The sequence below is a fragment of the Anser brachyrhynchus genome, assembly GCF_964034855.1.
Source record: "Anser brachyrhynchus genome assembly, chromosome: 2".
NCBI classification, from domain to species: Eukaryota; Metazoa; Chordata; class Aves; order Anseriformes; family Anatidae; genus Anser; species Anser brachyrhynchus.
In genome coordinates, this window is record NC_137695.1 from 135,487,907 (window position 1) to 135,503,091 (window position 15,185).

A 15,185-nucleotide genomic window follows, 5' to 3' on the forward strand; every position below is an offset into this window, starting at 1 on the left:
AAAAAATAAAGAATTCCACACCAAAACCTGCTTTTGAGTTTTTATTTTAATCGTTGTGATTATTATGGGTACCAATATCAGAGAAGGCCGGGGGGGGGGGGGGGGGTGTTACGGGTGGCTTGGCTGTGAGCAGGATGCAGAGGGGGCCTGGCTGAGGCGCTGAGGGGTGACCACGGTGGCAAACTCTAAAGCCTCTTGAAACGCGAGGAGATAAATCGTGTTAAAAAACCTGCTGCTCAACCGAGCAGGAGCTCCTCGGTGTCACTGAGCTCTCTGAGGACATGAGGACTTCATTTCCTTCTGCCTGAAAGCCTGCTCAGGCACCATCTGGAAGTCTCAGGCAGAGAAGGGGGAATAGCCTTTCCCAGTGAATTTTTCAGCCCATAAGACAGATGTTTTTCATCTGTGTGTCATGTCAATCCATTGTCCAGAGGTCAGAGATTGACAGGCTGCGATAACACAAGAAGATAAGAGGCTACTTTGTACAAAATCAGACTTTAGCGATGGCTGCCAAGTGGCACCCCACATCCCAACCGTGCGGTTACCCAAAGCCAAAGAGCTTCTTGAAATGTTTTATACGGAAAGCACTGAGATGTTTTCATAAGAATTGGGTAATGAGTCACAATTGGAAACCTTTATCAGATGAGATTGTGGCCTGAGATTTCAGTAGCTGTTCATTTTTTAATAACATATTTTATAAGATAAAATAGTATATGATTTTTAAAATGTCAGTGGAAGCAGTTTTCCACAAAAGAATTAGAATCTAGGAAATCAAGCTTATAAATAGACCGATGAATTTGAAGGCCTAGGAGAAATAATCAAAAAATTAAATAGAGGCTGAAGTATTTCTAAGATTTAAATGCTTCATTTATAATAACTAGAATATGGAATAAGTAAGATAAAGTAATATTGAGATGAAAGAACAATGTTTTCAGAGATTATTTGAATGCTTCTAAAAAAAAGGTTTTGTAGTAAATTTTGAAATACTCTTCATTCTTTCCAATTCTGGACAAAATAACATTTTAAAATGTTATTTCATGCAGGAATATACTCTGAGTCTGAGCTAGCTCTGATGTTACCACGTGAGGAATAATATACTGCAAAGCAACTGGTTGTTTGGCCAGCTGTCTTCATCACGTAGGAAATGCAGTCATACCATGGCAACTGCCCTTCCTTACAAATACGGTAAATAACCTGAAGATGCTTTTTTGGTATAAATTAGATACAGCTTTCAGTTTCAGTCAGCTTAAAAAGAACCCTTTCAAGATCAAGTCAACACTTGAAGACTTTTTTTTTTGGTGATGAATTTTAGGGATTTTTAGGATTTTGTGCCCCCAAATCCTTTGTCTCACTGAGGTACTATTAGGCTGATATTTGCAGGCCAAAAATAGTAATATTACTCATCAGGGTGTATCTTCAGCCCATGGTCTTGATACCACATGCTCCGTTTTCAACAAATACAGAGGCATAGGCTTTATTTTAGAGTCCTAATACAGGAGCTAGCATTTACAACTAGGTTTCTTTATCATTTTTCTTGTTTTGGGAAGGATAGAAAATATATTTTATTTTAAAGCTGTCAGCTAGTCAGCAGTGAGTTCCGCCAATACTCAGTCCCTCCTGCTGCAATTACAGAAAATTGACCTCTGCCCTAAACAGATGTTCTGTGCCTCAGAAGACGACTGGAAACCCTGAGATCACTCCCAGCTGCCCAAAGTGAGAGCTATGTCACAACTCAGTGTGACAGTTCAAGCCTGCACACACAGGTGAGAATTGCTGTTATTAAACATCCCAGCGTGCTGACCTATTCCTATTCTTTGAAATATGATTGTCATCTAAATAAGTACCCACTCTGGATTAAAAAAAAAAAAAAAAAAAAAGCATTCCTCCAGCTCCTGGGATTTGACTTGTCAGAGACCTTTACACTTTTTAGTCACCTGAGCTGCTAAGCAGTCTAAGTGACAGCAATTAGGGAACAGCTCAGTCATTTGTCTCTGTTTTTCAGTATTCTGAGTCTATGCATCTAAGGACGTCCCAGTGTTGCAGCCTGACGTGTAGATGTGCTCACACTGTGCAATCTCCAAGTGAAGTTAGGTGGACCCAGCTAGTAACAGCAGGAGGTACCAAATGCTGCCCAGTCAAACAATATGATGTGTTTGGCTAGTAACAAACATTCTTTGAATGTTACTCAGGCTGTAAATGGAATAACTCAATCATTGGGTAAATGCTTAATTACATGTTTAATTATACCATTGTGCAGTTCTCCATCTATGAAAATCCTGCCTTGCTCTGCGGGTGTGATGCTCACCCTAGAGCAGCCCTGCTCATGGCTCAGCTACCCAGAGGATAAGTCACTACTCAAATTTGGTACCAGAGCATTACTAGTACATGGTGCAAGGAACAATGCGCGTTTTTCTACCTCATTGCCCCTAGGCTCCTCTGAAATCCAGGTCACTGTGCACCCAGCGTGTGCCTTGGGGTTGTGCTGCGGTACCTGTTCGTGTTGCCAGTGAATCTTGAAGGTCCTCAGCAGTAAAGGCCAGGTGATAGACAGTGGCTCCAACAGGTCCTTAGTTTTGCAGAGATTTATGGGCTGACACTACTATTTTGGATATATAGAATAATTTTTGGAAGACCTGCCTAGCTGGTAGCTGTTAACAAAGGGAATTTATGTTATGCACCAGGCAGCTATGCCTGTATTCAGCATTAATCTCAGAGTTAAGGAAAGTATTTTAGATGTACGACCTGTGAGGAAAATGCCTCCATATGTTCAGGTAAGCTGAAAAACACGCTACTAGAGCTTTGAAAATTTTACAGGCAAATTAACCAACGGTACCTCTGAGAACAACCTTTCAAAAAGTTTCTCAAGGTGTTTTCATCTGTGTCACAGAATTAAATCATTCACATACCTGTTCATCCCACCCCCATATTGGGTTGTTTTGTATAAGCTTTGGTACCAAATGAGCAAGGGCAGAGCAAGACAGATGAGCTACTAACAAGGGTTATATAGAGGCATAAAACAGGTTAAATAGAGTTATAAAATTAAAAGGACATAACATAAAAGAGGTCAAATAGAGGCATAAAATTAAAGGGCCTTATCATATTCACTTTTACTATTTCTAATAAGTTCCCTGACTTGGTATGACCTTTTGAGAAGCTTGATAGTACTCAAGTTTTAATTTTCTTTATTTTGAAAATATTATCATTCTCAGTGGTTATTTTTTCCTATTATTATTTTCCCTAAGTAAAAGAAAGATTCAAATTAGTTTAGTATAAGAAAAATCACTCCAAATGTTGAAGCTCAATATCAAATGCAAAAGTATTTGTGTCTCAATACTTTTGACAACCACAATTCTTTGTTAATCTTGATTTCTTAATAAGTAGCAAGTGCAAAAAATATTGTACGGGGTCCATTCATTTCCTACTGACTTTTTATAGGTAACTTTGTAAATTTATGTGTCATATTTAAGAATAAATAATTAGGAACATATATTTAATGAATTTAAGAAATATATTTAAGAACAAATAGTGACCTTTTATCTGTCTGTTGTTATTTTCATAATAATGCTTAGAAACTACAAGCCTAAATGTATTATGATAGGAGTCGTTCAAAGACACTGAGGAACCAATTTCTCCCTGACCATTTAAAAGAAAGAAAGAAAAGTTTAGGCATGATAAGGGTTATGCACGTTCACATAACATCTCGCTGGTAGTGTAAGAAAAGGAATATAGTTTTCCCAAGGGGCCTGTTTCCTAATTCTAATTTCCTAACCTTTTTCCTAATGGCTGAAGGAAGAGGAAAGAAAAACCTAGGATTATTTGTTTCACCCATGACCCATCTCTGTGCCCCAGCCATCATGGCCTGATCAGTTTTCAGATACTGTCCAAACAGCATAATAATGTAAGTAGACAGAAATTAAATCATATTAAACATCTTAGCCTTTGGATGATAAAATCACACCTAACAATGTCTGACAAGGAAAGGCCTATCCAGTGCTGGGTTTGGTAAAGAATAAGACAGTAAAAGAGAAAATAAATATCTGCCCTAACATGCTTGCAGAATTTCTGTCAGCTCAAATCCTTTTTGAAGGATCTATGGCTAACTGTTAAAATATCTCAATTTCTAGAGATGTCAGAAATTGACATTCAGGAAGCCGAAGATAAACTGTGCGACTAAAGCTTTCCAAGATTGTTTTCTATGCCTTTGTATTACTGTCTCTTTTCCTGTGCTACTGAAATAAATTAATTTCTCCTCTGCTACTTGACAAGTATATTGAATACAGATAAAAGGAACAATGCTTATTCTTACATTTTCCCAGGTCTGCTACATTAGGGAGACAGTAAAATACAACAAGACCTGGCCTGTTTTTAAAAGCTGTAATTCAGAGAGGTGCATAGGAGCAACATGTACAGCATACACGAAAGGTACAGAGGTTTTCCTGCACTGCAAGATTGTCTGTAAGATAAAGTTTTACGCTGTACATGGTCTGAGAACTGTAATGACGTTATTGTGTATAGTATGAAATACAGGATGTAATGATTAACACCAGGTATAAAAATAACTAAATATAGGTTTGTATATATGGTTTCAGGTACGGTAATACAGTTCAATAACTATGATACAGTATGCATGATAATATTTGAGAGCATATTTTGGCAGAGTTTTTGGAAAACACTCCTTACTTCCTCTCCCTTGTGCTGTGCTTTGTGCAGGCTTCTGACTCGAGACACATTTGTAACTTGGCATTGCTATGAGCAACCACGTGATAACCTCTGGAACTGTTAGTAGGTTGAGATGTTTACTTTTTTTTTCTTTCTTTTTTTCTTTTAATTCACGTGTCTCTGTCATTTATTCACACATAAAAGTATACAAGCACCATGAAAATGGGAACATAGTGCAATTGCATATTTATCTATACTTGGGACAAGGTTGATTCCTCTCCATACAGCAGAAATTAGTAAGTTTACACAGCACAGGAATTAAATGTGAATCTCTAATATGCATGTATATGCTTCTATTATATGAATTGTATCTCTAGTCCCATCAGCATGGTTGTGGGGTAAGTCACCCTCCCACTGGCAAAACAGAGACACAGAACATTATCTGATGCAATGATGACTTAAGAGGTTGGCAGCGGCTAATGGTGCAGAAAGTGGTTGTTCTTTTCAGCCCACTCCTTCCCACCTGCAGAGCTGTAAAGGTAGGAATAGGACACACGAGAGCAGCAGGGAGGGTCATGCTCCCTGCAGACTCAGCCTCTGCATGTTGCTATCCTTTGTTACCAAAAGTGACGGGTAGCTTTTAGCCAGTGACTCTACAAGTCTATTTCTGGTAACTTCTTATCCTATGTATTCTATTTCTGTCATTACAGAGCGTTCATGCAAATGTGTGTATGGAGGTTGCTGTTACAAAGCTACAATTTACTGGCCCGCATTAATTTTACTACAGTAGATTATGACAGACAGAAATTACCATGGTAAAGATGTCTTCATTTACACAAAGGGAGACCTCTTCTATTATTCCTAACTGGAATTGCTGTTCTTGTGAAGTGTATTCTTGTTATTATCTTTTCCTGATTACACATCTGTCATTTCTTTTACAGTCTTGGTGCTGTTCTAGCTAACCATATTTTTAGAATAATGGAGGAATTTTCAGTCTCTGCTCAGAAGTAGTTCACATTGGAAAACGTAATCTTGATTGGCAGAAAAATTGTTTATGTGATTAAATTTCTTTCCAGCCCAGCTCCATATCAGTCTATTACCATAACTGCTAAGCCTTTTCCTGGTCATCTTGAAGACACAAGCTGCTTTCCAAAATCTTAATTTAATATATTCATTTCCTCCTAATCACATTGCATATACTCAAGATTCCTTCATTTAATATGCATTGTAACTCAGTAAGTACCTATATCTTGATCCCTTCCTTCTGTAAGAAAACATTCCATTCATTCAGTGATCTGTCAAATGTTACCCTACTGTTGCTTTTGAATAACCTTTTAATTCCTTTTTTCTACTTTCTTTTGGCTTCTTGAATGGATGGATATAGAGTGAGCTTTTTTGGATACATACTTCTAGATTTGTAGACACTTCTATGTTTTGGTATTATATATGATTTCCATTTGATTTTTAATTTTTGGTTCTCAGTGTGGGGCTTGGTGTGGGGGGATGTGCTCTTATGCTTTTATTTGAGTTTTTATTTTTTATTATTATTTTTTTTTCAATTGGAGTTATTTTTCTAGTCAGAAATGCCTCTGAGGTTTTGGTCATAAAAATAAGCAATATCAGGCTTAGTCAATGGCTAGATAGGAGACATCCAAGAAAAATAGTTGAAAACCTAAAGTTACTTGTGGTGCTTCAGTAGATGGCACTCTGCTCTAAGGAGGAACAGAACTGCTGCACACTTGTGGTACTAGGTGGAGACAAAGTAATAAAGAAAAAAGCTTAAAACTGAAGTCAAGATTACGAAGGCTTTTGATCATGAGGTATCCCATGACACATATCACAAGAATAGCAGCATCTTGGTGAAACTCCAGTTTGGGTAATTATTCTTCTGACTTGAATTCCCTTTGCCATTTCAGTCTCAAAGAGCAGCATTCTTCACTTTCAACCAGAACGTGTTTCATGCAGCATTCTAACTGAAGACTTGCTGCATTTCAGGAGTGGGCGAATTAACATAAATAAGTTTATGATTTGTCCAGGAGAATAAAAGAGTAACAAGGCCAGTTGTTCTAGATATTTTTGTGTGAGCATCAATCTATCTATACCAGGTAAGTAGCAGTCTCACTGATGATCTAATGCTTAGTAGGTTCATGACAATATTTCAAATTGTATTGCGGAGATGCACATACATATGGATTGTATATATTGAAGTGGCACAGTGCTGCCTTTTAAACTTAACTGCATTTGTTAACATAATTCTCAAATGTGATCAAGACTAGTCATGTTCAACTGGCAGTCTTTGAATCACCAGCACTTTGAAAGTAAACATTTGGAATCAGACTGGGGGAGTGAAACACTGGTTATGGCCAGTCTCCAAGATAAGCTTTACTACGGGGAGCTGCCAAAAGAGACATTGCTGCTAAAGGAATGTGCAGATGTTGGAAATCTGACTGAATGAAAATCTTGAAAAGCAGTGGGTGCCTTGAGGGTGGCTCTGTTATGGCTCAGGGTTCTGCAAGACTTCAGGGGTTAGGAAACCTCCACGTGACTTGATGGGAAAGAAAAGGGGTGCATTTGTGTGGGGTGGGGAGTGAGTTTACTGTAAATACCCAGATATTAAACTGTTTGCATGCTTGCTTTTAAATACTGGCTGCACCTACAGAACCTCTTTTGTTGATCCTTTTCATAAAGAAATAATGTAGTTATACAAACACAGAGTCCTATTGTGTATTTCTCAGCGTGTGATGCAGGGGTGGAAATAACAATAATAACACCCACCAATAAAAGGAAATTATAATTAACTGCAAAACACAGTAGCAATGAGAAAACAGATAAATTAGAAGCCTGGAGGGACTCCAGCTACTAGAAAGCTGAATTTCCAGCTCTAAGAATAAAAATAACAAAATATTTTTTTATCTGTATCTAGATCTTATCAGTACATATTGAAAACAGAAAAGTGAAAACAGAGATTATTGAGGGAAAAGATGTGAGAAGTGAGGGGCTTGCAAGGACTAATGCCTGAACACTAAAGAAGCTGATAAAGGCTCAATGAGTTTGGTGCCATCAATTCGTACATGGGAAGAGCATTTCTTAAGCCAAGAATTTAAGGAAGGAATAGATAATTACATTAAAGAACTGGCAACTCTGACATCCATATGTGAGTTTGGGCATTCGTTAATTACAGATGGGGCTGCTTGCTGGAAACATGATTTCAGTTTACCAGAAAGACAGCTGGGAAAAAAGCTCTAATGCTGGAGATGTCTTGAAGAAGGAGCTGAGCTTTCCAGGGGAGGAAACAAAATGGAATTGCATTGAATCAGAATAGGAATTGCTCAGCACTAAAGCTGAGCAACTACACAACGCAAACTGAAAGAATGTGTTAAACAGAAACACATACCACAAATGCATACATCATAGTCCAGTATATATGCAGTTGAACACAGGAAGAAGGGTTGGAGGAAAATTACTTAGTATTTGAGCACCAGACAAAAAAAAAACTGAGAAAAAAAAAAAAACACTTCATGTTGCAGTGGCACAATACTGATGCACTGCCAACAGATAATACTACTGCCTAGCACTGACCAATACAGGAGATGATATCTTTGGGCATATTGTGGATATGTGATTAGATCACAGCTGAGGAAGTTGTTACTTCTCAATTATACATTCAATTATAGAGGCTGCTAATAAGAGAATCACGGACTATGGTGGAGATGTAGTTGTTAATGAAGATTATTACTGCTGGAAGGTACAAAGAGCAAGACAAATTCAAGATAGATTTGCCAGCATCCTATTACCTTCACTCTTATGATGGAAAGTTTCAAACAAGCCAACAAAGCATGAACAAAGTGGAGTGTGACAGGCCGTAAAAAATAAATAGTACCTTGATTGAACAGTTTTCAAGAAGCAGATGCTAAAGGAAGCTGTAGTGAGTGATGACTGATGTGGGCAAGGCGTGATTGCGGTCAATGAATATGTATGGCAAATTTAAGAGCTGACACCAACTGTCATGGAAAAGTTGGGGATAAGAGCATGTTTGATTAGAGGCAGAGACCTCTACTGATTAAGTATGATCTTACTGTGATCTTTTCATCTGGGAAAACAGAACAAAACAGAACACAAGACTTAGTTGCTCTAGTATATCTCTGCAAAAGTTCTCTTGGTGCACATCAGCTTTGGGGCCCAATAATCCAATTTCCTTGTGGTCTTGCCATTAGGTTCCTCACTTAAGTTATAATATTCTGCTCCCTCACAGTGGAGCTGGAAGATGTTGCACTGTGATCCTATTTAATATGCACATAGTAGCTTCCACATCACTTATTTCCTGCAGGTAGCTATTACAGTTCCAGGTAGTTCCCTGTGACTTCCTTTCACAATCCCTCCCCAATGACCTACTATACCATTTGAGATCTCTATTATGCTATCTGTTATAGATCACTATATATATATATATATATAAAAAACATTTTTTTATGAATTTTATAATATCTATAATTTCTGATATGTCCTTAGCACCCTAGCATTTGAAAGTGATCAGACACAGCATCATCTCTGGGCACATGACTAGAACAGATGACAGACCAAGAATGAAAGCAATTCTCAGCATATTTTGAGAGGACGCTGAGAGTTGAGGAGCGCTGGAGTTCAAAGAGAGACACTGATTCAGGATTTCCACGGAAGTGGAAAATAATTCAGTTCTGCCACAAATTCAAGTCCTAAAAGCAACTTTCCATGAAAAAAAAGACACACACACAGCAAAACAAACAAACAAACAAACAAAAAAACCACCTGAAGGAGTAGTGGCAATGGTTTCTGCAAGTATCACTTTCTTTTAAGTACAGAAAAAGATTTTCTGAAATGTTTAAGAAGAGGAACAGGCATAGGCATCAGCTTTGTTTATTTATTGCTTTGACTTTGAGGAAACTGCTAGATTTTCTTTTTTTCTCCCATATGATTTTGCTGACAATAGACAGCAAAAGTACAAAGAGTTTTGGCAGGTGCTTATTAACAGGTTCTATAAATCTAGAGGTAAAACTTCATAAAGCAATTTGAGAGAAAGATTGGAAGATGGCTGACGTTAAGTACCGACACTGGTTTGAAATGTTGGAAGTTGTGCTTTCAGACTTGGAGCCCCACAGACATAATGTAGAGTTTTATGATTCTTCTGACCTATTCTCTTCATTTACCAAATGCTATATTCTCCATATGTTCTCTGCCTTTTCAAATAATTAAGTTGTGCTCATTGTTTAATTATTCGTTGTTTTATTTCATCTCATCAGTCTCCACAATTCGGTCATAAGTCACTCCCTGTAGAGGGTGTTCACTCTAACAGGCTGGAAGTGCAAACAATAGTCTGTTGCCAAACTCATCAACAACTTAATCAGCTCTTTGTTTGTAAATGTTGAACATAGTGTGATAGTTTTCTTTGGAATGAGTGCAATGTCTTTGCATGTCAGTCAGAGTATGAGTGTATTTATGTGCCCTACTCTCTTTGGGATCAAATTGCAGAGTTTTGGAGTTCGTCCATCTGCTTTGTTAATCTTTTTTAACTGTTTCCTTGCCCCAGTACTCCTGTTTTCCCACTCCATGTCCTTATCCCGGTTTGCCCCTTGCTTTTGTCTTCAACATTGATTCATTAATTCTCTCCGTATTCTCATTCAGGTTATCCTAATTTCTTCTTGCAACCTTGCTTGTTGCCAGATCTATCTCCCTACTCCACCTACTGAGGATAGGGATCAGTGATTCCTCGTCTACTTATCCAACTAGTCTTAGTCCCATTGTTCACCTCACATTTTAAAATTCTCTTCCCTCTGTCAAACATGTCTTCTCTGGTTTCCTCTTCCATTTTCTCTACTAGCTTCCAGACCTTCCTTCCTCTTGTCACAATCATCGTCCTTCCCTGTCCAACCATCTCCTCACTAGGACAAAGCACTTTTCACAATTTCCCTGTCCTTCCTCTTGTCTAGGTCTCCAGACTCCTTTTCTGACTCTTCTTTTCCTTGTCCTTATGGCACTTAAGCTGGGCCTTTCTTCCCTCCTCAGGTACCCAGCATATGTGAGCATAAGAGGTGAGCTCCAGTAGTTAGCCCTGTGGAGGGTAACTGCAGTCAGTTACCTCTTGCAGGTAGAGGACAGGTCTTGCCCGTGCTTTAGCCTTGGCCAGAAGGTGCTCCTCCAGCCTGCAGGACCATTCATGCCCTGCTGGAGCAGCATGAAGGGTTCTGGCATAATTTGAGAATAAACATTTTCAGCAAGCTTACTACCAGCCATGTTCACAATAAAAGTGTTTCTGATATAGCAAATTAAGAATCTGTTTCGGTGGCCTCTTCGTTCTTGTGCTCAAACATTAAACTAGTAGGCCAAACACTCCTAGGTATGTTTGCTTTGTACTGTGTTGTAGGTGAAGAACATACTGACACAGTAAAAATCTTTAGTGAAGATTAAAGATATATCTCTAAAGAGCTATATTTCGCCATTCCACAATCTAGATAATAAATATAGATCATGGTGAAAACTACCACAGCTTCAAGGGGTTTGGCAGAGAGTGGATTATTGGCCAAGGTTCTTGCCAAGACTACACCAGCAAAATTTGATGACATTCAGTGCTGGCCCTGTGAAACCTGATTGACAGCCTCTGCTGAATGCATTTAAGTGACTACTGGTACTGGAAATCCCAAGTGTCCAATTTAAAAAAAAAAAAATCTACTGAAAAGCAGGGTGAAGAGCTGGAGCTGGGCCTTTTCTTTTTACTTTTTATTTCTGAGCATTTAGGTTGCATTCAGGTCACCTTTTGTCAAACATAGGTCATATCTCTTGGTCATATAGCCAAGAAAACTGTTTGCAAATCCAGACTTATAGGTTTGCATAAAATCTCTCTGTTCCAAATGCGGAGATTTAAGAAGGCAAAACACTGTGAAACAATACACTTGTAGAGGTTGGCAAAATTGTTCTACCACTAACATTCACCTTTCTCAATAGCAGTCTTCATAGAAATCAAGGACATCTCCTGGTAACACCCACATTTTCTCTGTGATCCCAGTGTTTGTAAGATAACTGAATAATGAGTGACCCTGAATCTGTTTGCATTTGCAAAGAGACCTGAGATTATTTTTACACTTTCTAGTCCAACAAATAGAAAGGTAAACATATCAGGCTTTGTAAGCTCTGAAATGTCAGCTCCAGAAATAAATCCCAGTATTTTGTTTAACTGATAAACATGACTCATTACAGATTTAAGTGACTGGATTCGCATTAGGTCCAGACACTTAGATTTATAGAATAATAGAATCATTTAGGCTGGAAAAGCCCCTCAAGATCATCAAATCCAAACATCAACCTAACACTTCTAAGTCCACCACTAAACCATGTCCCTAAGCACGACATCCACACGTCTCTTAAATAACTCCAGGGATGGGGACTCCACCACTTCCCTGGGCAGCCCATTCCAATGCCTAAGCATCCTTTCCGTGAAGAAATTCCTCCTGATATACAGTCTAAACCTTCCCTGCCATAACTGGAGGCCATTTCCTTGCATGCTGTCACTTGTCACCTGAGAAAAGAGACCGACAGTCTCTTCTCAGGTAATTGTAAAGAGTGATGAAGTCTCCCCTCAGGCTTCTTTTCTCCAGACTAAAAAACCCCAGTTCCCTCAGCCACTCCTCATAATTCATTTTTTAGTTCCTTCACCAGCTTTGTTGCACTTCTCTGAACATGTTCCAACCACTTATTACCCTTCTTGTAGTGAGGGGCCCAAAACTGAACGCAGTACTCAAGGTGCAGCCTCACCAGAGCCAAGTACAGAGGGAGAATCCCTTCCCTGGTCCTGCAGGCCACACTATTTCTGATACAGGCCAAGATGCCGGTGGCCTTCTTGGCTACCTGGACATGCTGCAGGCTCACGTTCAGCCAGCTGTCAGCCAACACTCCCAGGTCCTTTTCTGCCAGGCAGCTTTCCAGCCACTCTTCCCCAAGCCTATACCTGTCAGATTGATGTTGAAGAAATATTAGGAAACAGTTTCATGGATGAGGGATCTTAACTGCAGATGTCCTGCTACTAAAATCTGTTTGCACTGTTTCCAGAAAACATAACTAACAACAGGAAAAGCTCACGTAGCTCATTTACAGATGTAAGTGAACTTTCAGATAGTGCTCTGATCCAAGGCTGGCATCTTTAAGATAGAGGTACGGCATAAACAATCTAAACATCTTAACGTGCACATATACCATGTCAGGTTTTAGGAGCAAATTAAAATGTGCTATATTGATCCTCATATTATGCGGAGGCTTCAGTGTAATTCAATGTATACTTCTTAATTTATGCAGAATAATTGCAAATCTTACTACAAGCTGATTTATGACACCGAGAAAAGGAAAATTTAGCTACTTCTTATTCAATGCCCTGGATCAAATGATCCAGAGAGACTGGTTACATTGCGTATAAGTCAAAAAATTGTCAACAAAACCTCAGTGAAACAATTAAGCCACTTTAAGAGTTTTGTGTATGGCTACAACCAAGTCTGTAATTTACTTCAATGTCCAACCAGCAAGAAACATCTGGGAGATAATGGAGGGAAATGAGATACACATTTATCAAAAAGTACTAAGACAGCTTCTTTGCTTGACCAACGTTTTATACCATTCAGCTGAAGTAAGATGTGGATGCTTATTACTGCTGTCGTGAAAACTGCCTGCTACGCAGCACTAGCTTACTGATATTGGTACTGAAGATACAAAATCTAGATTTTCACAGTGCCAGAAGTACTACAGGTTCCACCCTGACTTAGTTATAAAATGCCTGTGAACAAAAGGTCCTCCTGAACTTCAGCATGCTTACTAAACACTGGGAAACTACTGGGAGAAAGATAGCAGAAATGATGTCAAAGTATAATACTACAAATAGCAATGCATGCTTTCATTTTCAGAAAATTAATATGAAAAAAAGAGAACAAAACAGCTTGTAAATTCACTGTCCCAGTCAGCTGTTATCAAAGGTAACCCTCAGTCAATGACTTCAGTGACTAACTTGCCAATGTTGAGGCACATTTGAAAAGCGCCCCTTAATTCTGAAAATTTCTATTTTGACACCATATAAGCCACACGATGCTTAGTACAGACCATTTTATAGCTATCATTGTTTGGATGGGAAGTTTGAGTTTCTCTTTACAAAACAGATTAATAAAATCCTAAATTTTAATACCAGAAAGGGTGATTATAATAACCCAGTCTGACTTCTTTGAATTCTGAGAGAATTTTAATACACTTTTCTTGCATGGAACCTGTAATTTACAGATGAGCTACTGCATATCCATAGGAAGGCACCCAGACTTGATTTAAAGACTTGTGTGAGTGAACCTATCACATCCTAGATAAAGTGCTTCAAAGTTAGTTACCTCAGATTTCAGTTGTTTTTTTTTCCCAGCTTCTAACTGTTAGATTTTATTATGACCTTATTGTTAAATCATCCTTTCTGCCCAGGAACCATAATCAGCTGAACTGAGCTTAGACATAGTAAGGCTTTATTTAAACATTTTATTTAAGTGCTGGACAGGAAAAAGGCACAGGATATTTTTGGGAAAAAAAATGCATGGACCTGATCCTGATGTACATGTTCCTGATGAGCTGGCAGGTCAAGACATCCTTAAGGAGCTAGGGATCATGGGGCAAGCAGGCAGGGGGCATCGGGACCCTTAGCACGGGCAGGGAGAGCAGGTAGCACACTTTCAGCCCTGTCAATACCCCCACATCATGACTGCAAATCCCCATAATGATGGCTTGCCCGAGACAGCTGGCAGGCAGCCTTTGGACTACACCCCTAAGCTGTACGCACACCTTGTGGTACTGCGGAGCCCTCCTTTCTCAGGTCTCAGCAAACGCCTCCTGTTGCTCAGTTGTTATTCTCTTGCTTAGCTGCTGTTCTTTGGTATGCTCAGAGGAGTCCTTCTCATAGCTTGCATCCTATGAGAACCAGTTGTTTATACTGTTGGGCTCTCGGTTTTCAACCTGTTCCAATATTTTCAAGGCCTTTGCTGTTATCCCACATTAAACTCTAGTTCATAATAGATGTCTGGCACCAAGCTCCCATTGACAGGTCAGGTTCTCACAACAGGTTGATAACAAACCCCGTAGAACAGGACTGAGGCCTTGAGAAGTTGGCATTGAGCCTGTGGCCTGATGCTTGCAATGGCAGTGCTCTGTTTAGTAATCTTCATTCATTCTATGCTTCACGGCAGCAGAGGAAACTCAGGTTTAGCTGGCTGTGTAGCACAACCTCCCCAGCACTTATTATACGACTAGTCTCAAAAATGTACTCCCTCATACTTACTGTGTACTAAAATCTCCAGTCTCATGAACACAGAAGAATGTCTGTGGCAGCAGTGAACAGAGCATCTCACTTACTCCACGCTAACTCACAGCAACCTGTAGCTCCCACAACATCCTTAGGAAGGTTTGCATGCTCTCCAACACACTTTGCGGTGGGGATTTAAATCCCAAACAAGACATTTGGGTTTTACTATAATAAAACGACAAGA